The sequence below is a fragment of the Bubalus kerabau genome, chromosome 1, assembly GCF_029407905.1.
Source record: "Bubalus kerabau isolate K-KA32 ecotype Philippines breed swamp buffalo chromosome 1, PCC_UOA_SB_1v2, whole genome shotgun sequence".
NCBI lineage: Eukaryota > Metazoa > Chordata > Mammalia > Artiodactyla > Bovidae > Bubalus > Bubalus kerabau.
Window position 1 is genome coordinate 217,836,787 of NC_073624.1, and position 26,244 is coordinate 217,863,030.

At 45.5% G+C, this 26,244-nt stretch overlaps 2 long non-coding RNA genes across 4 annotated transcripts; one reads left to right on the top strand and one right to left on the bottom strand.

The window, feature by feature from the left end:
- Nucleotides 1-1,036: 1,036 nt before the first annotated feature.
- LOC129632846 (uncharacterized) lies at nucleotides 1,037-13,250 on the bottom strand. 2 transcript variants are annotated; one of them, XR_008704695.1, is made up of 3 exons: nucleotides 13,117-13,250; nucleotides 12,427-12,525; nucleotides 1,037-4,116 (listed from the first exon to the last, which is right to left on the bottom strand). It is a non-coding gene; the product is annotated as an uncharacterized LOC129632846 (long non-coding RNA). The 2 variants fall into 2 exon arrangements; XR_008704696.1 differs by having other exon boundaries at nucleotides 13,042-13,136.
- LOC129632856 (uncharacterized) lies at nucleotides 13,169-15,601 on the top strand. 2 transcript variants are annotated; one of them, XR_008704700.1, is made up of 3 exons: nucleotides 13,169-13,300; nucleotides 13,376-14,112; nucleotides 14,523-15,601. It is a non-coding gene; the product is annotated as an uncharacterized LOC129632856 (long non-coding RNA). The 2 variants fall into 2 exon arrangements; XR_008704699.1 differs by lacking the exon at nucleotides 14,523-15,601 and having other exon boundaries at nucleotides 13,376-14,288.
- The last annotated feature ends 10,643 nt before the right edge of the window (nucleotides 15,602-26,244 follow it).

Consider the following 26,244-nt stretch of genomic DNA (forward strand, 5'->3'; position numbering starts at 1 on the left):
TGTGCCTGTGCCTACTTTTTAGGGAAACGACACGACTGCAGTAATTTTACATGATTATCTCTGATGCGATATTGGATGGAGAAAGTCAGCTATCAGTGTTTTTTCTCTCACTACCATGAAGTGATTGAAAATGGAAACTTTTTACCAGTTTCTTAGGCTGGCTGAGTTTTTGAGAGATGAGGTAAATGGGTTTTTTTTTTTTCTTCATTGTGAAGTATTTTTAGGTGAAAAGCTAATTGTTTTACATTAGGTGCTATTTTTACTCATAGCACTTCTGACACCAACTGTGGGTGTTCTTCCTTCACACCCACCAATTCTCCAGACACCAACTGGGTGCCCTCCAATTCACCCCAATCCCAACACTAACCACCTGGGGTTGGCATCATATCCCATACCCCCACTTCAAGTGCCAGGCGCAAGTTCCAGACCATCGTGCTTCTGACCAGAAAGCTACAAACTGAGGGTTCCCACGGCCCTCTCCTCATGCTCAGTAACTCACCAGAACAACTCACAGAACTCAGGGAAGCGGTTTACTTACTGTTAGTGGGTTTATTACAAAGGATTCAATCCAGGAACAGCCAAATGGAAGAGGTACATAGGGCAAGGATGGGGCAAGGGGCACAGAGCTTCCATGCCCTCTCCAGGCGTACCACCTCCCGGTACCTCAGTGCATTCGCCAACCCAGAAGCTCTCTGAACATCAGGTTCGGCAGTTTTTATGAAAGTTTATTAAGGAGGCACGTGTGCATGCTTTGTCGCTTAGTTGTGTTCGACTCTTTGTGACTCTATGGACTATAACCCACCAGGCTCCTCTGTCCATGGAATTCTCCAGGCAAGAATACTGGAGGAGGTGGCCATTCTTTTCTCCAGGGGGTCTTCCTGACTGAGGGATCAGACCCACATCTCCTGCATTTCCTGTATTGGCAGGCAGATCTTTACCACTGAGCCACCTGGGAAGCCCCTTATTAAGGAGGCATAATTGAGCAAATCATTAGCTATTAGTTATTGAACTCAACCTCCAGCCGCTCTTCCTGGTCAGGTGGTGACCTGAAAGTTCTAATCCTCTAATGGCTAGTTCCTCTGGCTAACAGGCCCATCCTGAAGCCCATCAACAATCACTTTACTAGCGTAAATGCAGGTGTGGTTGAAAGGGGCTCACTTCCTATTATTCAGGAAATGCCAAGAGTTTCAAGAGCCCTGTGCTGGAACCAGGCACAAATACGATTTGTTGTTCAGTCGCTAAGTCTTGTTCAACTCTCTGTGACCCCAAGGACTGCAGCATGCCAAGCTTCCCTACCCTTCCTATCTCCTGGAGTTTGCTCAAACTCATGTCCATTGAGTCGGTGATGACATCCAACCATCTCATCCTCTGTTGCCCCCTTCTCCTCCTGCCCTCAATCTTTCCCAGCACATGCTCAAAGTTCAGTTATATATTTTATTATATGACAGGTACAAATCACTGACTTCTATTTTTAAAAGTTTAAACATCACATCTACTTGGGTCCCAAGAGAAAAGCAACTCAGAAGAAATGTTGGTCTCTCCCTTGTCAGGATCAATCTAGAATCATCTAGGGTTTCATGCTGCAACAAGGAATCAAACTTTAAAAACCAGAGAGAGTAGAAAGAGCCAGAAATACAAAGTTTTTTATTGTGACCCTAAGAAGTAAGGCTGGAAGTTCATCAGACCTGAGTCGAGACTGATGGTGGCTTTTTCTTCCACTTGAATAGACAGTCAGACTTGGAGCATGTACGTGTAAGTGTGTGTGCTTCCAGCCAGTTACCCAAATAGAATTTGGTATTCATGAGTTTTATATTCGTCTGTTTAAGGATGCTCAGACATAAATGGATCTTTAATTACGTGGGTCTAAATATAACCCCATCTCCTTGCACACGAACCTCACCTTTCACCGCATACATTCATTCGCTCCTACTAACTTTAGTTCTTTCGGAGCTTTCAGAGAAAAGCCTAGGGTGAGTTAGGGAAGGAGTTCCTTGTGTGCAAAGGGAAGACCTCTCCCCAACAAGAAAGCCCTCCCTCTTTTCTGAGTCTTTCCCTTTCTAGGGAAAGCGGGTGTGAGGAGCCTGCAGCTGCGTAATTGCAGCCTGACCTGCCCATCTGCTGTTTATGAACATCAGTGCTTTTCAGGCTGAGCAGTTTTGCCTTAATGGGAGGTTGTTACTAAGTGCCAAAAGGCTCCACTCCACTGCCCTGTACAGAAAGAGTTGAGGCCCAGGCTGAAAGTCAACGTTTCTGAGCAAAGTAGGACCATCCTGGTCCCTGTCCCCAGGACAATCTCTCAGCCTCTGGCTTCCCAGAACCTGCATGGTGCTCTGAAGCTCGTTTATTTCCTCCAGCACTGACATCTGCAAGTTACTCTGGTTCCCTGTCCGAAAGTAGAGTTGATTCTGGGCTGGTGGGAAGGAAGCAGAGGCAGAGGAATAGTGGGTTGGGAGTTGTGTTTTAGGTGGAAGAACCAGGCTGTGTGGATCCCATTAGACCTGCCTCACTGAGCCTGTTCCTGGAGACACACCACGTTTTCCCTCCTCCCTCCTTCATGCCCGAGAGCACAGCCACAGCCAGCTCCCAACCACACACTTCTACCTGCTGTGAACCCTTACTTGGCAACTGGGGTTCCTTTTCTTCCTTTTCTTCTCTGGATGAGCTCAGATGACCCAAGGGAGTGAGACGAGGCCAGATTCCAATTTATTTCCTTGAGCTCCAAACCTGAGACATGTTCACTGCCTACAACCATGAGCTCTAATAGCTTGCCTGCCATTACAACCACCCCACATTGCAGCTGAGGCAATTTGCTTTTCAAAAGTAATAGAGAGTAAATTGCAGAGGAAATATTTTATGCAAATTAACCAAGCTTAACATTTTGATAAAGGCCTCTTTTTTTCAAATGAACCAAGGAATCCAATACTCCATTGCAAGTTTAACACAAAAGAAAATTTTAAAAGCCTGAGTTTTTAAAGTAGGTGACAGCAAGAGACATTAACCACCTGTAAGATGGAATACAGAAGGCAAAGTGCATAAATCTATTAGTTCAAAACAATATTTATGTGAGCTTATGGATTAAGGTGTTTCAATAATTTAAACAATTCTCTCCCTTCTTCTGAGCGGACTCATCGCTAAGCCAAAACATATTTGTAGTGGGATCAATGCTACATTTGCAAATGAGCTTGAAACGTGCTGTCAAACAGAGCAGGAAGAGAGCTAAGATTCCTCCAGTGTGAACTGTGGGCCAGGCCCTGTGCTAGGTGCTTGGCGTGTCTTATCGCTTTGCATCAGGAGTGCTCTGAATTCTCCCAGAGAAAATGACAAAGGGACCAGGAAAAACCACAAGCCCATTATGCTTGGTGAAGACACTTTGTTTGGAAAGAAAATTGCTGAGAAGAGTATCATTAACGTCTTTCTCACCTGCTCCCGGGACATCTACATAAGATAGCCCTTCAAAGTTGAAAAAGGTGGGTTGAAAACAAAATGTTTTAGAAGCCTACTAATACTGCCACCCTGGAGAAGGAAATGGCAATCCACTCCAGTACTATTGCCTGGAAAATCCCATGGACAGAGGAGCTTGGTAGGCTATAGTCCATGGGGTCGCAAAGAGTCGGACACAACTGAGCAACTTCATTCATTCAGTATTGCCACTCATCCCAAATCCAGGCTTCCCAGGAGCCTCAAGCCCATGTCCTCACAATTGCCAGATAAACACAATTTAGAGGAAGAGGCAGGCTTCAGCATAGGCAAATCACTTAATGAAATGTGATTCCCCACAGAAGTTCCCAAATCTGAGGCCTTAGAATTACTACAGAGGCAGCCAGTATCTACATGCACACCAGACTTTGTCTGTAGACAGAATACATGCTTCTTGGGTGTGCTGTTTCTCAGATGTGCGTCAGGGCCGGGGTGATTAACACAATGCAGATTCATATTTAAAAGTAACTGAGTAGTATAGGTTTTGGCCATTCTCCATCCACAGACCTAAAAGTATAATCACTCTCATGTGGGGGTCCACAATGTTTTTACCTTAAAAAGAGTCCATAAACACAATCAACTTGGAAAGCAGTGACCTCAACAGGGCTGGAACAGCTGTCACCAAACTCACATGCGTTACTATGTAGGAAAAAAAAATTAAAAGTCACAGGCCCACACTATAGCCTCAGTGACTCTTACTTAGTAAGAAATCTCAGGAAGTTTGATTACCCATTGTTTTCCAGAGACAAAAGTTACAAATCAGTAATGTGGAAAAATATAAAGAACATTCATAACACTCAATTGATTCAACTATAGAACTTTCAAAGTCCCTGTGAGTCAAAAATTCTCTATAAAAATTAAAATCACAAACTGGGAAAATAAACATAAGCAAAAGGCTTAATAACCTTAATACATAAAGGCTTGGGTATGTGTATACATCACACACACACATAGACATACGTCTTAATGTATAAGACAGCAGAGAGCCCCCAAGTTATAAAGGACATGAATAAAATGCATAGAAGTACAAATGACCAATAAACACTTTATAAAATACAAACTCAGCAGAAGTCAAACATGTACAAAATTAAGCAATTATATATTATTTCTCACCTATCCAACTGGTCAGAGATGCTTAAAAATTGTAATACCTAATAATGTCAAGAACCTACCAAGAAAGACATTTACATACTTTTAGTTTGAATATAAACTGGTACTATATTCTAGAAAGAAATTTGGCCATATGTAACAAGACCTTCTTTGAAAAATAGCTTCATCAAAGTATAATCAACATACAACAAATGATACATATTTGATGTGTATTATTGATAAAATCTGTCATACCTATGAAATCATCATCACAATCAGGATGCAGACATATGCATCATGCACCAGAAACTTCCTTGTGTCCCTTTGTAAACCCTCCTTAGCCGTTCATCCCACCCCCTGATTCCCAGTCAACCATTAAAACGCTTGCTGTCTGAGCTAGATTAGTTTTTACCTTTTAGAATTTTATGTAAAGAGAATCATAGAGAATGTGCTCTTATTTGGTTGGCTTCTTTGACTCAGCATAGTAATTTTAAAAATTCATCCATGAGAAAAGGGAACCCTCCTACACTGTTGCTGAGAAAGTAAACTGGTGCAGCCACTGTGGAGAACAGCATGGAAGTCCCCTAATAAACTAAAAACAGACTTACTATACAGTCCTGCAATCCCATTCTTGGGCACACAAATATCCAGAAAAGATGAAAACTCTAATTCAAAAAGATACATGAACCCCAGGGTTCATGGCAGCACTGTTTACAATAGCTAAGATGTGGAAGCAATCTAAATGCCCACCGACAGATGAATAGATAAGGAACATGTGGTATTTGTATACAATGGAATATTACTCAGCCACAAAAAGAATGAAATAATGCCATTTGCACCAATGGCATTTGCATAATGGACCTAGACATTATCAAACTAAGTGAAGTAAGTCAGAGAAAGATAAATATCATATGATATCACTTATATGTGGCATCTAAAAAAAATGATATACATGAAAGAGACTCATAGACATAGAGAATGAACTTATGGTTACCAAAAGGGATAGCAGGAGAGAGATAAATTGGGAATTTGGGATTAATGGATACATATGGAAACAGTGTCAGACTTTATTTTTGGGGGCTCCAAAATCACTGCAGATGGTGACTACAGCCATGAAATTAAAAGACGCTTACTCCTTGGAAGGAAAGTTATGACCAACCTAGATAGCATATTCAAAAGCAGAGACATTACTTTGCCAACAAAGGTCTGTCTAGTCAAGGCTACTGTTTTTCCAGTGGTCATGTATGGATGTGAGAGTTGGACTATGAAGAAGGCTGAGCACCAAAGAATTGATGCTTTTGAACTGTGGTGTTGGAGAAGACTCTTGAGAGTCCCTTGGACTGCAAGGAGATCCAACCAGTCCATTCTGAAGGAGATCAGCCCTGGAATTTCTTTGGAAGGAATGATGCTAAAGCTGAAACTCCAGTACTTTGGCCACCTCATGCAAAGAGTTGACTCATTGGAAAAGACTCTGATGCTGGGAGGGATTGGGGGCAGAAGGAGAAGGGGACGACAGAGGATGAGATGGCTGGATGGCATCACTGACTTGATGGACGTGAGTCTGAGTGAACTCCAGGAGTTGGTGATGGACAGGGAGGCCTGGCGTGCTGCGATTCATGGGGTTGCAAAGAGTCGGACCTGACTGAGTAACTGAACTGAACTGAACTGATTACTATATGTAAAATAGATAAACACCAAAGACCTATTGTATAGTATAGGAAACTGTATTCAATATCTTGTAATAACCTGTAATGGAAAGAAGCTGAAAAAGAATACATATATATATATAAATGTATACATATATAAATGTATACATTTATATACAAATATAAATGTGTATGTGTATATATATATACACATACACACACACACACACACACATATATAAATAGCTGTGGAAAGAAGAGAAGAGAAAAGCAAAGGAGAAAAGGAAAGATATAAGTATCTGAATGCAGAGTTCCAAGGATTAGCAAGGAGAGATAAGAAAGCCTTCCTCAGCAATCAATGCAAAGAAATAGAGGAAAACAACAGAATGGGAAAGACTAGAGATCTCTTCAAGAAAATTAGAGATACCAAGGTAACATTTCATGCAAAGATGGGCTCGATAATGTCAGAAATGGTATGGACCTAACAGAAGCAGAAGATATTAAGAAGAGGTGGCAAGAATACACTGAAGAACTGTACAAAAAAGATCTTCATGACCAAGATAATCATGATGGTGTGATCACTCACCTAGAGCCAGACATCCTGGAATGTGAAGTCAAGTGGGCCTTGGAAAGCATCACTACGAACAAAGCTAGCGGAGGTGATGGAATTCCAGTTGAGCTATTTCAAATCCTGGAAGATGATGCTGTGAAAGTGTTGCACTCAAGAAGCCAGCAAATTTGGAAAACTCAGCAGTGGCCACAGGACTGGAAAAGGTCACTTTTCATTCCAATCCCAAAGAAAGGCAATGCCAAAGAATGCTCAAACTACTGCACAATTGCACTCATCTCACATGCTAGTAAAGTAATACTCAAAATTCTCCAAGGCAGGCTTCAGCAATACGTGAACCATGAACTTCCAGATGTTCAAGCTGGTTTTAGAGAAGGCAGAGGAACCAGAGATCAAATTGCTAATATCCGCTGGATCATCGAAAAAGCAAGAGAGTTCCAGAAAAACATCTATTTCTGCTTTATTGACTATGCCAAAGCCTTTGACTGTGTAGATCACAAAAAACTGGAAAATTCTTCAAGAGATGGGAATACCAAACCACCTGACCTGCCTCTTGAGAAACCTGTATGCAGGTCAGGAAGCAACAGTTAGAACTGGACATGGAACAACAGACTGGTTCCAAATAGGAAAAGGCGTACGTCAAGGCTGTATATTGTCACTCTGCTTATTTAACTTCTATGCAGAGTACATCATGAAAAACGCTGGGCTGGGAGAAGCACAAGCTGGAATCAAGATTGCCAGGAGAAATATCAATAACCTCAGATATGCAGATGACACCACCCTAATGGCAGAAAGTGAAGAGGAACTAAAAAGCCTGTTGATGAAAGTGGAAGAGGAGAGTAGAAAAGTTGGCTTAAAGCTCAACATTCAGAAAACAAAGATCATGGCATCTGGTCCCAACACTTCATGGCAAATAGATAGGGAAACAGTGGAAACAGTGTCAGACTTTATTTTGGGGGCCTCCAAAATCACTGCAAATGGTGACTGCAGCCATGAAATTAAAAGACACTTACTCCTGGGAAGGAAAGTTATGACCAACCTAGATAGCATATTCAAAAGCAGAGACATTACTTTGCCAACAAAGGTCTGTCTAGTCAAGGCTATGGTTTTTCCAATGGTCATATATGGATGTGAGAGTTGGACTGTGAAGAAAGCTGAGCACCAAAGAATTGATTCTTTTGAACTGTGGTGTTGGAGAAGACTCTTGAGAGTCCCTTGGACTGCAAGGAGATCCAACCAGTCCATCCTAAAGGAGATCAGTCCTGGGTGTTCTTTGGAAGGACTGATGCTAAAGCTGAAACTCCAGTACTTTGGCCACTTCATGTGAAGAGTTGACTCATTGGAAAAGACTCTGATGCTGGGAGGGATTGGGGGCAGGAGGAGAAGGGGATGACAGAGGATGAGATGGCTGGATGGCATCACCAACTTGATGGACATGAGTTTGGGTGAACTCTGGGAGCTGGTGATGGACAGGGAGACCTGGCGTGCTGCAATTCATGGGGTCGCAAAGAGTCAGACATGACTGAGTGACTGAACTGACTGAACTGAATGCATACACACATATAACTAAATCACTTTGCTGTACACCTAAAACTTTGTAAATCAACTATACTTAAATTTTTTAAAAATAGATTTATCCATGTTGTTTCAGATAGAAATAGTTTATTTCTTTTTATTGCCAAATAGTATTCCATTGTATGGATATATCACAATTTATTTATCTATTTTTCAGTTGAAGGGATTGGAGATATTTCCCAATTTGGGCTATTATAAATAAAGCTGCTATTGATGTTCTTGTACAGGCCTTTGTATGGACATATATTTCTTTTTATCTTGAGTAAAAACGTAGGAGTGGAATGAGTGAGTCATATGGTGGGTGCCTATTTAACTTTTCAAGGAACTGACAATTTCACATTCTCCTAAGCAATGTATGAGAGTTCCCATTCCTCCGTCACCAACAATTGGTATTGTTAGTGAAAGCAGGTATCAAGAGCTTTAAAACAGTAATAATTCTACAGTATGATCTAGTAACCTCACAAGACCCCCCAGGTATATGTCCAGCCCCTGATTTGTTGGGAGTTGCCCACAGTGTAAACAGAATCAGTGGATTTCAGAGCTGACTGGACACCTCCAACAAGTAAGGCTTGTCGGAGCTCAAATTTCATATGATTAGGAAATGAATGGACCCTTCACAATAGAGGACTTCCAGACATGTCTATCCACAGGATCACATTCCAGGGGAACATATACACACACCTGAGGAAGACTGTGAGGGGATGAAGCCACAAGAGATCCATCTGCACTGGCGAGCCAGATAAACTGGGAGGCTCCCTAGCAATGAGCTTTTCCTTCCAGAACACAGCTGTGAAGTGCAGATTCCCACTTATAGAGAAAGCTTTTCCCAAAGGACTCACTGATACTAAGAAAAAGGAAGAAAGTTATCAGTTGAGTCCCCAGACACTTGAATTGAGTTTCCTTGAATTCAACATTCAGAGAGCTACTTTCACTATCCAAAATTCACCTAGCCTCTACAGCTCACGGATAGAGTTGAAGGCACATAGATCTTAAAAGCTCACCCTACTCTTGCCCCACCAACTTACAAAAGTCCTCAGCCCTTGGAGATCCTCCACCTCTAACAAGTCCCCGAGGAGTGTCCTTTACAGGCTCATGGTGATAGGCCCACCTATCACCCAGCAGCCACTGCGCAGGACCTCCACAGCCCCCCTCTGCCTCATCAATGTCCTCACCATGAGCTACAACAAAGAGAGCCTCAGGCCTCTTGCTTCTGACAGCACCCTTCAGAACGCACTGATTCGTGACAATATTCATGTCATAAGTGCTCTCTCCAGACACCCCCCAGCGCCTACAGAGCCACCAGCTTTCCACAACCACAAGGGAGAACGCCCTCTCCCTGAGCCTGCATTACTCTGTCCTGTGGGCACCAGAGCATCCTCCAGCACTGTCATGACTCATGGGGTCCTTTGTGCAAATAGTAACTTCTGCTTCCATCCCTAAGCCCTCTCGTCATCAACTTTAAGAACTGGGTTAAGACCAGGCTGCAGAGCATCCTTTCCACCACCCTTGTCCTCTCCTTACTTTGCTCCAGGTGCTCTGGCCACCAGAAGTCAGCGCCTTCCTTTTAGACAAAATCCAGAAAGTCACATAAAGTGTAACTCCTGCAAATAAAGAACTAAGCAGGTCCAAGACCTGTGTTTCCTGCTAGATAATTGCCACTCATATGGTCCAACTCTCCTCAGGTTCAATATGGGTGAACTGAACCCTTCCTGCAAACATAGCTTCCTCCCTACCACTATCCCCTGTCTGTGTCTGTTAGCAAAATTCTCTTTCTCCCCAGAGGTAACCAGACCCTCAGAGATCTCTTGCCTCCCTTCTCTCAACTCCACTCCTGGTCACCAAGTCCTAACCAGTCTTTCCTGCTTGCTGCTCTCTTCCTCTGGCCCCAGTTCTACAAACCTCGTACCTGGACAATGAGACAGCCCCTCACTGGCTTCCAGCCTTCCTCTCTCTCTGTCTCTCTCCCTCTGGTCCATAGCTGGCCCAGAGCTCAGAGAGAGCAAAGCCACCAAATCACCTCTCTGATTACAGCCCATTCCACATGCCCACTGTGATACTGGGGTAGACAGCCACCCATAAGCAAAGTCATGTCCTATTACCCCATGAGCATCAGTAACAGCGGCCATCTACTATGCACCTGAGCCAGACCCTTTGAATACTTTATTTTACCAATCTTCACACAACTCTGTGAGGTAGGAGCTATTTCTCCATCTTACAGATAGGAAAAATGAGATCATATATTTAAATTATTTTTCCTCCAAATCTATTATTTTTCCTTAAATTATTTTTCCACTAAACCTATTTGAGGTCTCAAAATTCTGTGAGAATCTAACAAAAGCTACGGACCTCTCATCCAGAAAAATACATGTGCTTAAAAATTATAAGAAATATAATATATGTGTATTATATGTAATATATTTCTTATGGTGCATATTATGCTTGCAATGCAAAGTCCTGCATCCTATTTCATGGGATGAGCAAATAGAGTGAAGGAACCCATATGCCCTATTGGTGTACTGCCAGGTGAAGAATCCCAGCTTAACAATGTCTTTCACTCTCCCTAGAAGCAGGCATCCAGAATTTTAAGTTAATGGTCTTGAATGGTTGGGGTTATTTTTATTTTTCATCTTTATCTTTTAGCACATTCTATCCCCTTAGAATGGGACTAAGGCATCCAGCTCATGACTCTAAAGAAAGACAAGAAGGTGGGTAAGTCATTACACCCCAATTCGCCTAGAAAAGCATATTCCCATTTCCCTAAATGTGTGTGAGGCGTTTCTCCTGGGCAGCCAGTGTGGCTTTGGAAGAGATGAACAGAGCATAGGCTGTCACTGCAGGGAAAGTAACCCACAAGGTTAAGAAACCAACCACTTTCCTTCAAGATCAGAATTTAATCTGACTGGTGTCAGAAATACTTCCTGGTGGCACCAAGATTTAAACTCATGACACCAAAAGAACAGTGAATGTCCAGCTTTATAATCGCTAAAATGCCCTCGCCAGTCCCAGGTTAATAGGCTGCCATTCAGAACACAGGTTTAGCCGGAAACAAACCACAGCCATGACAAAACAAAACCTCTTCCTCTCCATCTCACTCTCTCCTCCATCCATTCAAAATTTATTAGACATCTACTGGATGCTTGTGGATTCAGAAATGTCCCTGCTTTCAATGAGCTCACCGCCTCCAGGGAGAGACAGATGATTAAATGGATAATTACAGTGTTGTCCGTGTGTGGATAAATGGACATTATAAGGGACAGGTTAAATTAATCAGGAAACGATCATACAATAGAGTCCTATATACCCATTACAAAGAATGATGCAGCCCCATATTTATTGACAGGCAAAAATCTCTTCAGTGTATTAAATGGAGGGGGGAAAGCAGATTGCAAAACAGTAGTTATGGCATTTTGCTCTCTGTAAAATTATATTTCATATATACACCAATGTTGAAAGGATGTTCACCAAATTATCTACCAGTTAGCTCTGAGTGGTATGTTTTCAGGTGATTTTTACTTTATCCTTCATGCTTTTCCATTTTGTTTATACAATTTAATCTTTTCAAAAGGAAACCTCTTTCTATAATAAAAATGAGAGGTACTCACGGCAGAAAATTCAGTGTGCTAAGTTCAGTAACAGAGATACTGTCACACACAGACACACATGCAGCGAACATACCCCACTCACTTGGAGTGAAAGGATATGTGAAAGGTCAGTGACTGTGTCTGGAGTTTTCTTCCATTTGGGGGTTAGCTAGCTATATGGACCAGAATTCTCAAAGCCAAAGATCTTGGAAAATAAGAAAGGATACCAAATGGCCTGTAGTGTTCACTACCAACAACGATAACAACTTCCCCATTCTGCAAAAGTGAGCTTCCCTTGACTAACCAAAGCAGTTTACTCTTGATTCTGCCAGAATACCAACCCCCACCCCCACCATTCTGGCCAGCCCCTATGTACTCCAGCCCTGTGGACCAGTAAACCCACTGAGCCCTAATCCTCTCCTTCATACCTGCCTTCCCCACTCTCACACCCGAACAAGGCTGATCACTGATTCACTTAACAAATACTTACTGAGCTCCCCTGTGTGCTTGGCTTCCGTCAGGAACTGAGGTGTAGAGATGAACAAAACAGGTACTGTCCCCATCTTCATGGACCTGGTGGGGGAGGGGACTGAAACAAAAGTCCTCTGGAGTTAAACTCCCTGCATTTATGTCCCGGCATCCCGCTGACCAACTGGGTTACGTGGGAATATGGCTTAACCTTTCCGGCCTTCAGTTCCCTGTTCTTCCTTTCCTTTCCTTTCTTTTCCTTTCCTTTCCTTTCCTTTCCTTGCATGAGTGCTCAGTCATGTCTGACTCTTTGTGACCCCCATGGACTGCAGCCTGCCAGGTTCCTCTGTCCATTGGATTTTCCGAGCAAGAATGCTGGACTGGATTACCATTTCCTTCCTGGGGGGATCTTCCCAACCCAGAGTTCGAACCCGCATCTTCTGCATTGGCAGGCAGATTCTTTACCACTGGCCTCACCTGGGAAGCCCCACTGGTAAAGGAGCTGTTAAAGGGGCATACAACCCTCACTGAGTCGCTCTGGGGATTACATGAGATGATGCATGTGACATGCTTGGCACAGAGCCTGACACGGAGCAGCCCCAGATGAAGGTTAATTACTATTGTCACAAGCACTTACATGTGTAGTGAGTTGTGTAAATGAAGAGAGCTTAGAGAGCAGAGCCTGGGAGCTCCCGGTAGGGTCATTGCCTACCTTTCCAGTAACAGTGGCCCAGTAGGGTAAAGGCAAATATCATCAGACTTGCCACCATCACTCTCTTTCAGTAAAATCGTGGTCATCAAGGATCCACAGCATTGCTGCAATCTCCTGGCCACATGGGCAGTACTGAAAGGAAGGACGAGGCAGAACGTTAATATCTCTCCCAGAAAAATATATGGTAGGAGCCCCACCATGTTGACCTTTTCCACACAGAGTATTTTGATTAACTGCTCATCCTATTCCTCCCCCGCAGGTCTAGAAGGCTATAAACAGAGAGGGGTGACTGGTCCGCCAGCCACATTTTGACTTCGCGGAAAAGGTTAAGAGACTGCACAGTGAAGCACAGTGTCTGGAGGAGGAGAGGAGCCACCGCGGCAGTCTGGAGGAGAGAGGGGAATGGGAGATGACGGCGCTGCCCCACCTTGAACCCCTGGTCCTGAGCCAGGCGCGGCCCTTCTGCCAGCCTATTCATTCCAAGCACCAACATCTGCCCTGAATGCTTCAAGGTAATTAGCACCACATGTTATCAACAGGAAGCTGGTACCCACGGGCACTTGAGATAATTGTTTCAGCACCCGCACGTCTCTGCCTGCCGTGAAAGGTCACTGCAGCCGATATATTCCCACCACCCCCATCCCTCTCGTCAAATGAAAAAAGCTGTCCCTGGGACTGCAGTTCTATCAGTTCTTTGGTGCCGGGCTCAAGGCACCCATACAAAGGCTTCTCAGAGGGACGTGTGCTCCAGGAGTTTGTAGCGATTACTTCCTGTGACATCGCAGCATGGCCATCCCCTCATATAGGCAGTAGTTGAGGAACACAGCCAGGTTTCGTGTGTCTGGGACCTGATGTGCTCAGAAGAAGAAAATACAATTGCATTAGATGACTGTGACCAAAACTGCTCAGGACCCCTGCCAAAGTCCGAGGAAGCATCTTCCAGGGAGCCAGTAGAAGTGGAAATCTCAGTGCCCTGGCCAGTCCTGCTCCAGGAAGGTGACTGAGCCGCAGTCTCCTTCCTCTAGATCTGTGTCCCCTCTCCTGTTCTCTTTTCCCTGACCTCACCCTCTTAGTACATCCTCCTCTGGGTCTCACCTTAGCCAGCGCTCACCCCCGAATCTCTCATAACCCTCAGTCTCTCCAGCCTTGTCTGTCCCACGCCAATCCCTCCTCTCTCCCACCAAAGGAGAACCGAGAAGGAGCAGGGGTCCCGGCTATCTTGTTCACCCCCTCTACCTCCAGTGTCCCAAACATCACTCAGTAAATATTTACTGAGTACATTTTGATCACACAGAGGGCATTGCTATTTGCTAACTGATGCTGTCCTGCTTCCCACTCCATGTAACATGAAATTCAGGAGACTATTAGTCCCCAGGGAGACATAATCAACAAGTTCTTTATTCCAGAGCAAACAGGAGCAAGAAGAATCTTAATTGTGAAGTGAGTCAGCAGCTGGAGGCCCCAGCACGAGTTTCTCAGCAGGCAGCCATGTCCTCCTGTCTGCGTGGAGAGCTGACGGCCCCCACAGGTCAAGGCTTCAGACACGGCAGCAAGAAATGCAGGACTGCCCCCAGGCAGCCAGCATGTGCTCGTTACTCTGTGTTCCCAGTCCACGGAGACCTCCTGCACCTGGGCCAGGAACGGGAGCTCGCCTTCTGCAGACACTGCCCTCCCACATGGCACCCCCCAGTCCCACCCAGGTGATAGCTGCACCAAGTCACGGGGAAGGGAAATTTCAGTGGCTCCCCTGTCTTCTCCATCAGGCCCCCACAAGTCCTCCCCTGCAGAGCGCTGGCCACACTGGTTTCTCCCCACCTCTAGGAAGTGCCACCCCCTGGCTCAGGGCCTCTGGCTTGGTTAATGCCCTGCATCCTTCATTTCTCCTTCAGTCACACAGAGGGGCAAATCCCCGGGTGGAACCACAGTCCTCTCCTGCACGCACTTTCTCCTGCTGTCATTTTACTTCCAGCATGTGCTTACTTGGTTAATGCTGGTTTCCCCCACTAGACTGTCAACATCATGAGCACAGGGTCGAGCCTAGGTCTGCTTTTACTAACCACTTGTCCCCTGTACCTGGCACTCGGTGGCCGCCCTAGGTGTGCATTACCCAAACTGAGTCTTAAGAAGACCCCATTTGCTCAGTTAGCAATCAGTGTGCTCAGAGCACACTGATGCTCAAACAGATGCCCAGTGTGAGCATTAGTGTACTCTCGTCTCGTGGCATGTAATAACAATCTCAGACAACAACATCAGCATGTAATACGACCACGTGTAAAACAGTTAGCTAGCAGGAGGCTGCTGTGCAGCACAGGGAGCTCAGCTCCGTGCTCCGTGGTGACCTAGACAGGTGGGATGGGGCTGTGGGTGGGAAGGAGGCTCAAGAAGGACGGGATGTACATATGCTGCTGCTAAGTCACTTCAGTCGTGTCCAACCCTGTACGATCCCAGAGATGGCAGCCCACCAGGCTCCCCCGTCCCTGGGATTCTCCAGGCAAGAACACTGGAGTGGGTTGCCATTTCCTTCTCCAGTGCATGAAAGTGAGAAGTGAAAGTGAAGTCACTCAGGCATGTCCGACTCTTAGCGACCCCATGGACTGCAGCCTATCAGGCTCCTCCGTCCATGGGATTTTCCAGGCAAGAGCACTGGAGTGGGGTGCCATTGCCTTCTCCGGGATGTATGTATACATGTAGCTGATTCATGTTGCTGTACAGCGGAAACTAATACAACATTGTAAAGCAATTATATTCCAATCTTAAAAAATAAAAATAAAAAAACTCCAAGCAGTGTCATAAGAAAGAAAAGTATTCATTCAACTTTAATGCAGTGTTCCAATTTACCTGAATATGGAATCCTTTTCTCATTCCTTTCAATATCCTAGGAAGAATAGTGTACCTTAGAACACTAGTTTGGGAAACATTATTCTGGGTAAGGTTTCTATTTTTAAATATCCCATTTAAACAGATTAGTGAACCCACAATTTTTCAAGAATGCTCTGAACCAAAACAGTGGGGTGAGAAGGATCTGCTGTTCCCAGGCTCTGACTCCTGTCCGCCCCACCCCTGCCCTTCCTTCCCATGGTCCAGGCCATGCCAGCTTTGTGCCAAAACCACGCTGATAGATATGGACAGAAAGTTCCAGGCTCATGTCCCTTGGGTTTAATTCAGGACGAAGAACAGGCTGGAACCTGCACAGGCCTGAAAAGGACTATACTTTTCACATTCACAATCCCTTCATATCACAGGTTGTCCACACAAAGAACAGCAATTGGGCATTTATACTCTTCAGATCATGTTACTGATGTTTTCCTTTTTGTCTCACAAAAAAACCTTAGGAGCCAGTAGGTAATTCTGATGTAATTTTTCTTATTTGAAAGAACAGAGGCATGGAGGCCAGTGGGGTGTGACTTGCTCAAGGTCACTCAGCCCCAGAAGTGGCAGAGCATGAACAGAGGACAGCTCCTGTTTCTCTCTCCCCTCTACAGGATGAGGTCACCGCTTCTAACTAAAACTCTCCCCAGAACACACAATTTCTGGCCCAACAAGTCTGCAAGCAGAGAGAACACAGGCAGGCAACCCCAGTTCATCATGAGCCCAACACATCAATGGCAGAGGCTGCAAACAGGTAGTCTCTGAGCTGAATCTAGTGGTTTTTATTCAGTTTAAAGAGTGGTATTACTTCTCAGCTGCCTGCATTCTAAAACCCACTGGAGACCTGGGCCCTGGGGGCTGCATTCCTGTGGCCACCATCAGTGGGGTCTCTGTCCTTCCAGACAGGCATGACCCCTCCAGCTAACTCCAGGCCCCCAGCCTATGTCACTCATTTATTTACCTGCTGGGCCCTATGGGCACTGGAGTTTGACCCCTTGCTTTGTATGTGATGGTCTTGTTCACAAGACCACCAAACTCGGAGGTGGGGCCAGAATGGAGGGGCACAGGAATAGCTAAAGAAAGAGGGGGAAAGCACCAAGAAGGACATTTTCTGAAGCCTGGAAGAACTAAAAAGCAAGTTTCTGCCACAAAGAGAAAATACGGACCTAAATTCCCTTTAACCAGCAGTCAAACATTTTAATATTTATGCCTAGACTTTCCCAGGCAATTTTAATTCACATGTGCGCTTTTCCTATAGAAAATAAAAAGGAAGACAGAGGGTACAGAATGTGAAAAATACTCAAAATGCCATCATTTAAATGTAATTGAATCCTTTTCAAAACACGGTGTCCAGTGAAGCCATTGCCTTGAGAGGTGTTTTGTCAGCTCCCTGCACCACTCAAAACCCAATGAAAGCTATAAAAAGCACCTGCCACCTCAGTGAACTCCAGATTCATTCGCTCTGGGCTTGGATTCTAACGTGGCCCCTTTGCAGCTGGAGCAGAGCTGGGGAGCGACAGCTGAGGAACTTCTCAGGCCTGTGACAGGCGACCTTATCACGTTATGTTTCAAAGCCACACACTGTGTGAAAAAGAGGCAATGCCTTCCAGGGTGGCCGCATCCCATCCCCAGCTCTATCAGGCAGGGATGGCCCTGAGGGGAGAATACTGATGCGGAAATTGCCAACCACACTTTTTCCGAGTCCTTCAGAGTTCAGTAGTTCAAGTTGGCTCTTCCTTAGAGTAAAGTCACCTCGTATGGGCTATGGAATTGGCTGACTGGGCACTGCACGTGTACGGGAATTAATTTCTCCTCAAAGTGAACTCTCAAGTCAGCCCACCTTCCAGGCTCAGGTTCACCGCTGTCTCCACCAGGGAGCCCTCCACCAAGTCTCCAACCTTCCCCGTTCTCACTTTCCTCCCAGCTGCTGGGGTCCTTGGTCTTTTTAATACTTGGTCCACTTCCTTGAATTATTATTTTCCTTTTCTACATGGAGATCTTTGTGAGCAGCAGTTAAACAGGCTGGTCCCTCAGGACAGAACAGGGCCTCCTACTTCTCTTTACAAAAACCCATGGTAGGTGCAGGAATGGCCACCTCATGCAGAAGACACTCTGGACGTGAGACTCGGGCTCCAAGGATGGCAAAGAAAGAGCAGAAGCACAGGCCTGGCGGACTATGTGGCTAGGAAGATAGGCATCTCAGTGGCCAGTGGCTGGGGATTTCCCAAACCCTTGGCACTGCCTAAAACCTGGGACCCTGGCACTTCCCAGGGGAGAGACAGGACCCAGGAATGACCAAGGCTGAGCCTCTACCAGCCTGGTAGAATGGGAACTCAGATTTACAGAAATGAAACATGTCACACATCTGAGCCTGTGCACTGGGATTCCCCTTGGCCTCAAATCCAACTGAACGAATGACAGAGAAATGAAGTGTAGATCGTCATCCTCAATGCGGTGGAGGGAGGGATGGAGAACGTGTGGGAGGAAGCTGCGGCATAGGCTCTAGGAGCAGAGAATAAGGTATGAGTGTGTCTCAAGCCTGGGGTCCGTGGATTAGGTTTGCTTACGAAACCACAGCGCCCATTTGGATATAATTTCTCTACCGGTCTCAATAGGTGCCCAGAACCTATTGTCAGTCCCCAGAACAAACCACTAGAGGCCACTTAAAGTCCCCAAGGAAGCAAGACACCTTCTGAGCAGAGAGTTCTGGTCCCAGAGAAGGCACCAGGGTGCAAAACCATGGCGTGTCATGCTCTAAGTGGCTGTAGCCCACAAAACATGCCAGATAGGAACAAGGTCTCCCTTTACCAGCAAGAAGCATGCTGAGCACATGGTTGAATCAAGAATGAATTAATATCCACAGATAATAAATGCTGGAGAGGGTGTAGCGGGTGTATACTTTTGGTAGGAATGTAAACTAATACAACCACTCTGCAAAACCACATGGAGGTTTCTTTAAAAAAAGTAAAAATAGATCTACCATATGATCCAGCAATTTCACTCCTGAGAATATATACAGAAAACCAAAAATACTAGTTGGAAAATGTGCATGTACTCCAATGTTCACAGCAGCACTATTTACAGCTGCCAAGGTATGAAAGCAACCTGTGTCCATCAACAGATGAATGTGTTCATCGACAGATGAAGAAGACATGGTCTATATACACAATGGAATACTACTCAGCCATAAAAAGAGATAAATTTTGCCATTTGCAGCATGTCCACTTCACTTATGCTAAGTGAAATAAGTCAGAGAATGACAAATACTGTACAATATCCCTTCATGGTGAAATCTAAAAATAAAGCAAATAAATAAATATAACAAAACAGACTCGCAGATATAAAGAACAAAGTAGTGGTTACCAGAGGGGAGAGGAAAGGGGGGAGGGGCGGGGGGGAGTAGAGGATTAGGAAGTACAAACTACTGTGTATAAAATAAACTACAAGTATATATTATAAAGCACAGAGGCTTCCCTGGTGGCTCAGATGGTAAAGTATATATTGTATAACACAGCCAATATTTTGTAATAACTATAAATGGACTATAACCTTTAAAAATTATGAATCATTCTATTGTATCTATGAAACGTATAATATTGTAAATGAACTGCTGCTGCTGCTAAGTTGCTTCAGTTGTGTCCGACTCTGTGCGATCCCAGAGACAGCAGCCCACCAGGCTCCCCCGTCCCTGGGATTCTCCAGGCAAGAACACTGGAGTGGGTTGCCATTTCCTTCTCCAATGCATCAAAGTGAAAAGTGAAAGGGAAGTCACTCAGTCATGTCTGACTCCTAGCGACCCCATGGACTGCAGCCTACCAGGCTCCTCCATCCATGGGATTTTCCAGGCAAGAGTGCTGGAGTGGGTTGCCACTGCCTTCTCCATGTAAATGAACTATACCTCAATAAATATACAAATTTCCCCATAACATGTAAATAAATAGGAAAATTCACAAAGGAAGAACAACAACTTTTAAAAATGAATAAATGAGTCAATCCACCAGTGAGGCCCCACCTGAACCTTTCATCCACTCAAGAAGTATTCATTCTACACCAGTTGCCACATGCCACACACCCTGCAAATGCCCTGGCACAAGAGCTACAGTGGGAGCCAGGTAGATGTGGACAGACACAGTCCCTGTCTTCATGAGGCTTGCCCTCTAAATCGGGGAGAAGACCACCCAAAACTGACAAATAAACTGTTTCAGCTAAGGATCAATACAGATAAAGAGAAGTAAAGCAAGAGAAAATGTTTAAATATTGGAAGAGAAAATATCTAGACAGTCACCTGCAGGATGGGTGACATTTGGGCAGAGACTGTGAAGATCTGAGATGAGCGTTCCAAGCAGGGGAGGAGCAGGCACAAAAGGCCTGAGGCAGGAGCGAGTCTGCCAGAGAGCGGGAGGGCCAGTGTGGCTGACGTGGAGGGAGGGCCACGGGCGGAGGGACTACACCACGCCACCACTTGTCATCCACTCGTGCTCAGGGAGCACAACCACCTGTGCCCGTGCCAGCCCCACAGGGCAATATGAGCAGCAGGCCCAGTGCGGCTGCTCCTACCCCAGACCTTAGCCTCCAGCACTAGTAAGACCCCACAAACCCTGCTCAGAGAGAAGACCCATGGAATGGCGAAACTGCAACAAGATAAAATGGGTACTTTCCAACCCAGAACTTTCTGAACATCACCTTCGGGTCCAACATTTATGTTTGACACTAGCACAAAGGAAATTTTGTCTCAAAGGGTGAGTTACCTCTGTTCTATTTCTGCATCTGGGGAAGTAGGAAGTCTAAACTGTGCCTCAGTTTGAAGAAGATTCCAGAGCTCCTCTCTTCCCTGTATGAATCACTGAAGGGATGCTGAGTCTCTAGATGGAAACATCAAGAGTGGACAGTTCAGTTCAGTCGCTCAGTCGTGTCCGACTCTTTGCGACCCCATGAATCGCATCACGCCAGGCCTCCCTGTCCATCACCATCTCCTGGAGTTCACTGAGACTCACGTCCATCGAATCAGTGATGCCATCCAGCCATCTCATCCTCTGTCGTCCCCTTCTCCTCCTGCCCCCAATCCCTCCCAGCATCAGAGTCCTTTCCAATGAGTCAACTTTTTGCATGAGGTGGCCAAAATACTGGAGTTTCAGCTCCAGCATCATTCCCTCCAAAGAATTCCCAGGGCTGATCTCCTTCAGAATGGACTGGTTGGATCTCCTTGCAGTCCAAGAGACTCTCAAGAGTCTTCTCTAACACCACAGTTCAAAAGCACCAATTCTTCGGCACTCAGCTTTCTTCACAGTCCAACTCTCACATCCATACATGACCACTGGAAAAACCATAGCCTTGACTAGACGGACCTTTGTTGGCAAAGTAATGTCTCTGCTTTTCCTTATGCTATCTAGGTTGGTCATAACTTTTCTTCCAAGGAGTAAGTGTCTTTTAATTTCATGGCTGCAGTCACCATCAAGTGGTCCTTAATTAGCCCTTGTGACTGGGCCTGCAGGGACAGTCTGCACCTATGCTAGAGACCAGAGACCTGCCCTAGAAGGAGCAAGTCTGAGGGAAGTCCAGGGCTGAGGCCAAGTCTCCTCAGTGCACCCCTGGGGTTCTCCTCCATCTCCCAGGCTCTCTGCTCCTTCTGCAGGCTTCTGACCACCTGTCACGTGGAACATTACTGCAGTCTCACCTCCCACTTCATGCTGCCTAGACTGCAGGCCCAGTTGTGACCTCGCTGCTCTCTGTGTACAACCTTAAAAGGCTCCCACCACTCTAGGAACAGAGCCCAAGTCCCTCTCACAGTCCCATCCCTCCCACCATCCACTCCAACACTCAGTCCAGCTGCACCAGAGTTTCTCACAAATCTGGGACTGTGCTCACAGCAAGAGACAGGTTTTTCAGGAGACCCAGTGTACACATTCACACAAGCTTTTGAGACACAGGTTTCAAGAAATGCTGATCCTTAACATATATAACCCTCAATGTTTTTGACTCCAGATTATTCTATTTGCTTTTAAAGCTGGTCATGACATACTAAATGGATTTCATAACCCACTAACAAGTCATGAACCACAGTTTGTAAAACAACATACAAGAGGGATACTGAAGTCTGAGTCATCTTTTCCTCTTGTCCCTCTGATATTTTAATACAAGCAGTTCTTTCTGGTGGAATCTCCTTTCTCTTCCCCATTCCCCCTTCTTCTTGCTAATGCTGTTGTTTTCAGTCTTGGCTGCATGTTAGAGTCACATGCCTTAAAAATGCCCAGCCCCCAGTGCCCTGATCTGATGTAATTGGTCACTATGGGGTCCTGACTTCCCAGTGATTCTCAGGCACAGCCAGGGGTTAAAAAGTCCTGGACTCACTCCTAGGTCAGTCTTCAAGTTCATCTGAAACATCCCCTCTAGGAATCAGGAAACAGCCTCTCTCCCCACTCCCACTCTTTCTCTTTCTCAGTAAACACACACACACACACACACACTCCCTAGTCCAGTCTCTGTAGCACCCAGCACATGTTACTGTGCTTGGGGTCCTGTCTGTCTCCGTTTATGTGAGTGGCTTGAGGACACAGTCTGTGTCACATCTTACCCCTGTAAACCCATGGTGCTCAGCACACAAAAGCTGGTCAGGAAATATCTGTTACCTGAACCTGTGAGGAAGGTCCAATCATGATCTCAGTTTACAGATAAGGAAAGTCATCCAGAAGCTTACATAAATGAGCCAGTGTTGTACGGCTAGAAGTGGTAGAGGTGGGAGGAGAACTCGGATTGCCCAGTTCCAAGGTCAGAGCCTGCTGACCAGCACAGTAGCTTCCCATCATAGCCTGAGAGACAAGAGTTACAGTAAGTCCACAGACCCAACTCACAGTTACTGCCAGTCCATATGGATGAAGATCCAAAGAAAGCCATTAGGTCACCATTAGGTCACATAGTAGGGCTATTCCACCCCCCTCCCCCGCCCCCGGGTCTTTTCTGGCCCTGGGTTCACACAGCATCCTCCAGGGACTTGGCCTCCAGTCCTCTTATATTTCTACCCTGCCCTCTCACCAAGGATGCGCCAACCCAGACCCCATACTGGTAATGCTAGTTGAACACTTGCAAATGGACATTCTCAGATCACGACTCATCCCAAACTCATGTTCTCCCTGCTATCACCAGTCTCACCTCCTCCTCTCTGTCTTAATGTTTCCAATTAACTAAGTTCAAAATATCCCAGCCCCAACATGGCTGACTGGCTGCCTCCTCCCAGGCTCCCACACCGTATCATCCTGGTAGTCACCTGGTCTCTCTTATCACTTCCCACACCCTACTTCTCAGCCTCACCACTCTATTGGCCCACAGCCAGCCTGCCCCCAGTTCATCCCCACTTTCCCCTGGACTGCAGGAGTGGTCTCCATACATCTTTCTGTTTCCAGGTTCTCCCCACCTATCGACCCCTCACAAATAGGATACCTGACAAATCTTCCCGAGCCCAGTTCTGGCCAGATCTCTTTCCTATTCAAAATCCCCAGGGAGCCCACACCGGCCTAAACTGGTAGATAAAACTCCAGTGGCAAATCCACTGCTGTTACCTGAAAGAACAGGGCCTTTCCAGCCACATCTCAGCGTGGCTCTGCCATGAGTGCCTGTGCGGCAAATGACGGGTCTGCCAGGTGTGTCACTTCTCAGAGATGCCTCCTACCCGCACCCATCCAGGCACCAATACCACCCGATTGCAGGAAGGGCTCAAGGAGAAATAGTATCACAGGAGGACCAGCCCAGTAAACCAGATGATTTAGACACTGACTCCCTACTCTCCAAGTTAGGACCATGAAATTGGGTCATAGCTCAGGTTCACTCATAAGCTAAAAGCAGAGCCATGGATCATCAAACCTTGGCCATGGCAACTGTGAAAAAAGCAGGTGGTGATATTAATGGTTAAGTTTCTAGCAGAGCCATGAGAAGGTGACTATGGATAGGGTAGCACGAAATTACAAGAGTAGGAAGGCTGAAGCAAGGAGATCCACCAGGTCATGGGACCTCTGAGGGCAATAGGGGAAGGGAATATTGATCCCTGGTATGCCCTCAAGTCAGTTACACTTTCATTAGGGAAGGAGGTTCTGCCAGGATGTCTGTCTGTTCTCAACTAGGTAAGACTCAGAGGTTTTGAGGGAAACATTATTCAGAAACATCCTCCACTCAGCAGAGCTTTCTTTCCTCCCAGAGCTTGGGGAGGTTGGGACCATGCCTCCTCCAACCCACAACACACAGGGAATCAATCCCTAGGGTCCCATCCCAGGGGGCCCCCAAGTCAACCCCTTTCTCTCCCATGCCCTGTCCCTGACTCGGGCCTGATGCTACCTTGCCTGGGTTCAACTGATTGGTGCCCCTACTTTGGCATTCCAAATGCCTAATTGGGAATAATTATAACTCTTAATTATACTTCAATCATTACATACCAACACCGCAGCTGCTTTTAGGTTTTATTTTTCATTAAAGCAATGTTTTCAAGAGCCTGTTTAAAACGAAGGAAAAAAACTACTGAATAATCATTTATAATTTAAAAGTAAATAAGAACAAATTATGTTCATGTTTGTGAAACAAAATGCTCTATCTAATCCAGTTAGTTACTAACCTAAAAGTCTCCTTGAGTCACCTGGAGCTTCAGACTCAGGCACTAGACTCAGAGACTCTGAATCTGATTCCAGCATTAATTTCCAGTAACCATAGACCCAAAGATATCTTGCATCCATAGATCCAAAAGCTGTTTTTTCCAAGAAAGAATGGCAAGGAAAAGGATGGTCAGCTCAGAAGGATGACACAGAGAGACAAAAAAGCAGGTGACACAAAAATAATGCTAGGCACCGATAGAGCACTTCCCATCTTGAAGCACATACTCAGATGTATGGGCGCGTAACTCCAAGCCTCATTTTCTCAGTGGTTCTTAACCTTTTGAAGATAAAGCTGTGAAAACTTGTCTCCAGAAAAAGGCACTATAAAGAAAGCTGAGCACCGAAGAATTGATGCTTTTGAACTGTGGTGTTGGAGAAGACTCTTGAGAGTCCCTTGGACTGCAAGGAGATCCAACCAGTCCATCCTAAAGGAAATCAGTCCTGAATATTCATTGGAAATACTGATGCTGAAGCTGAAACGCCAATACTTTGGCCACTTGATGCAGAGAACTGACTCATTTGAAAAGACCCTGATGCTGGGAAAAAGTGAAGGCGGGAGGAAAAGAGAACGACAGAGGATGAGATGGTTGGATGGCATCATCGACTCGATGGACGTGAGTTTGAGTAAGCTCCAGAAGCTGGTGATGGTCAGGGAAGCCTGGCATGCTGCAGTCCATGGGGTCGCAAAGAGTCAGACACAACTGAGCTGAACTGAACTGAGCCAAAAATACACAAGATTTTGCATATAATCTTAAGAGGCTCACAAGATTAATAAGGCTATCTGTAAATTCCTTAAGATATATGATTTGCAACCTTCCCAATGTTCATTTGTTTGTTTCTATAATTTGCATGCCCTAGCATGGAGGCCCTTGCAAATTATATGCACTACATAAGTTTTAGGCAAAATTATTTACAAGTCATTCCATAAACATTGACTAAGTGCCTACTATGTTTCAGGCACTGGGCTCCTTGTCAGTGAGGTTGTAATGATAAATCAAATAGGTTCCCTTAAGGAACTCACATTTCAGTGGGTAAGGCAAGGGGAGGATATTTGCTATAGTGAGAAGGAATCGGGAGGAAGCTCTGGAAGAATGCTGGTCCCTGTGATGCTGCCAAGCTTGGCCGTGCTCCATAGGAAAGAATGGTGGGGTGGGAGGGCAGGGAAGTGCCTCAACACAGATGTGCCATGATGACATTAATGCCAAGACCTGAGTCCCATGCTAGGAATGCTGACCCCCTTCAGACAAGCCCCTGAGCCTAACCCAGTGGCCAGAGAGTATGACCAGCTCATCCATGTACTGAGTATTTTCTAAGGACCCAGAAGATCAGAAGAGCCCCTACAGGTCACAGAAGAGCCCCCATGCGTCACAGAAGAGCATTTGGAAACTACCACAAGAGGGTTGGGGGAAAAAAAAAAAAGAAAACATGGTCAAAATATACTGTTGACCCTTGAGCAATGTGGGGTTAGGAGTTCAAACCCTCCACACAATGAAAAACCCATGTAAAGTTTTTAGTCCTCGCTCTGTATTCATAGTGCCCCTGTATATGGGGTATCTCTGCATCTGGGGTTCTGCATCTGCAGACTCAATTCACCATGGATCCCATAGTACTTTAGTATTTACTATCA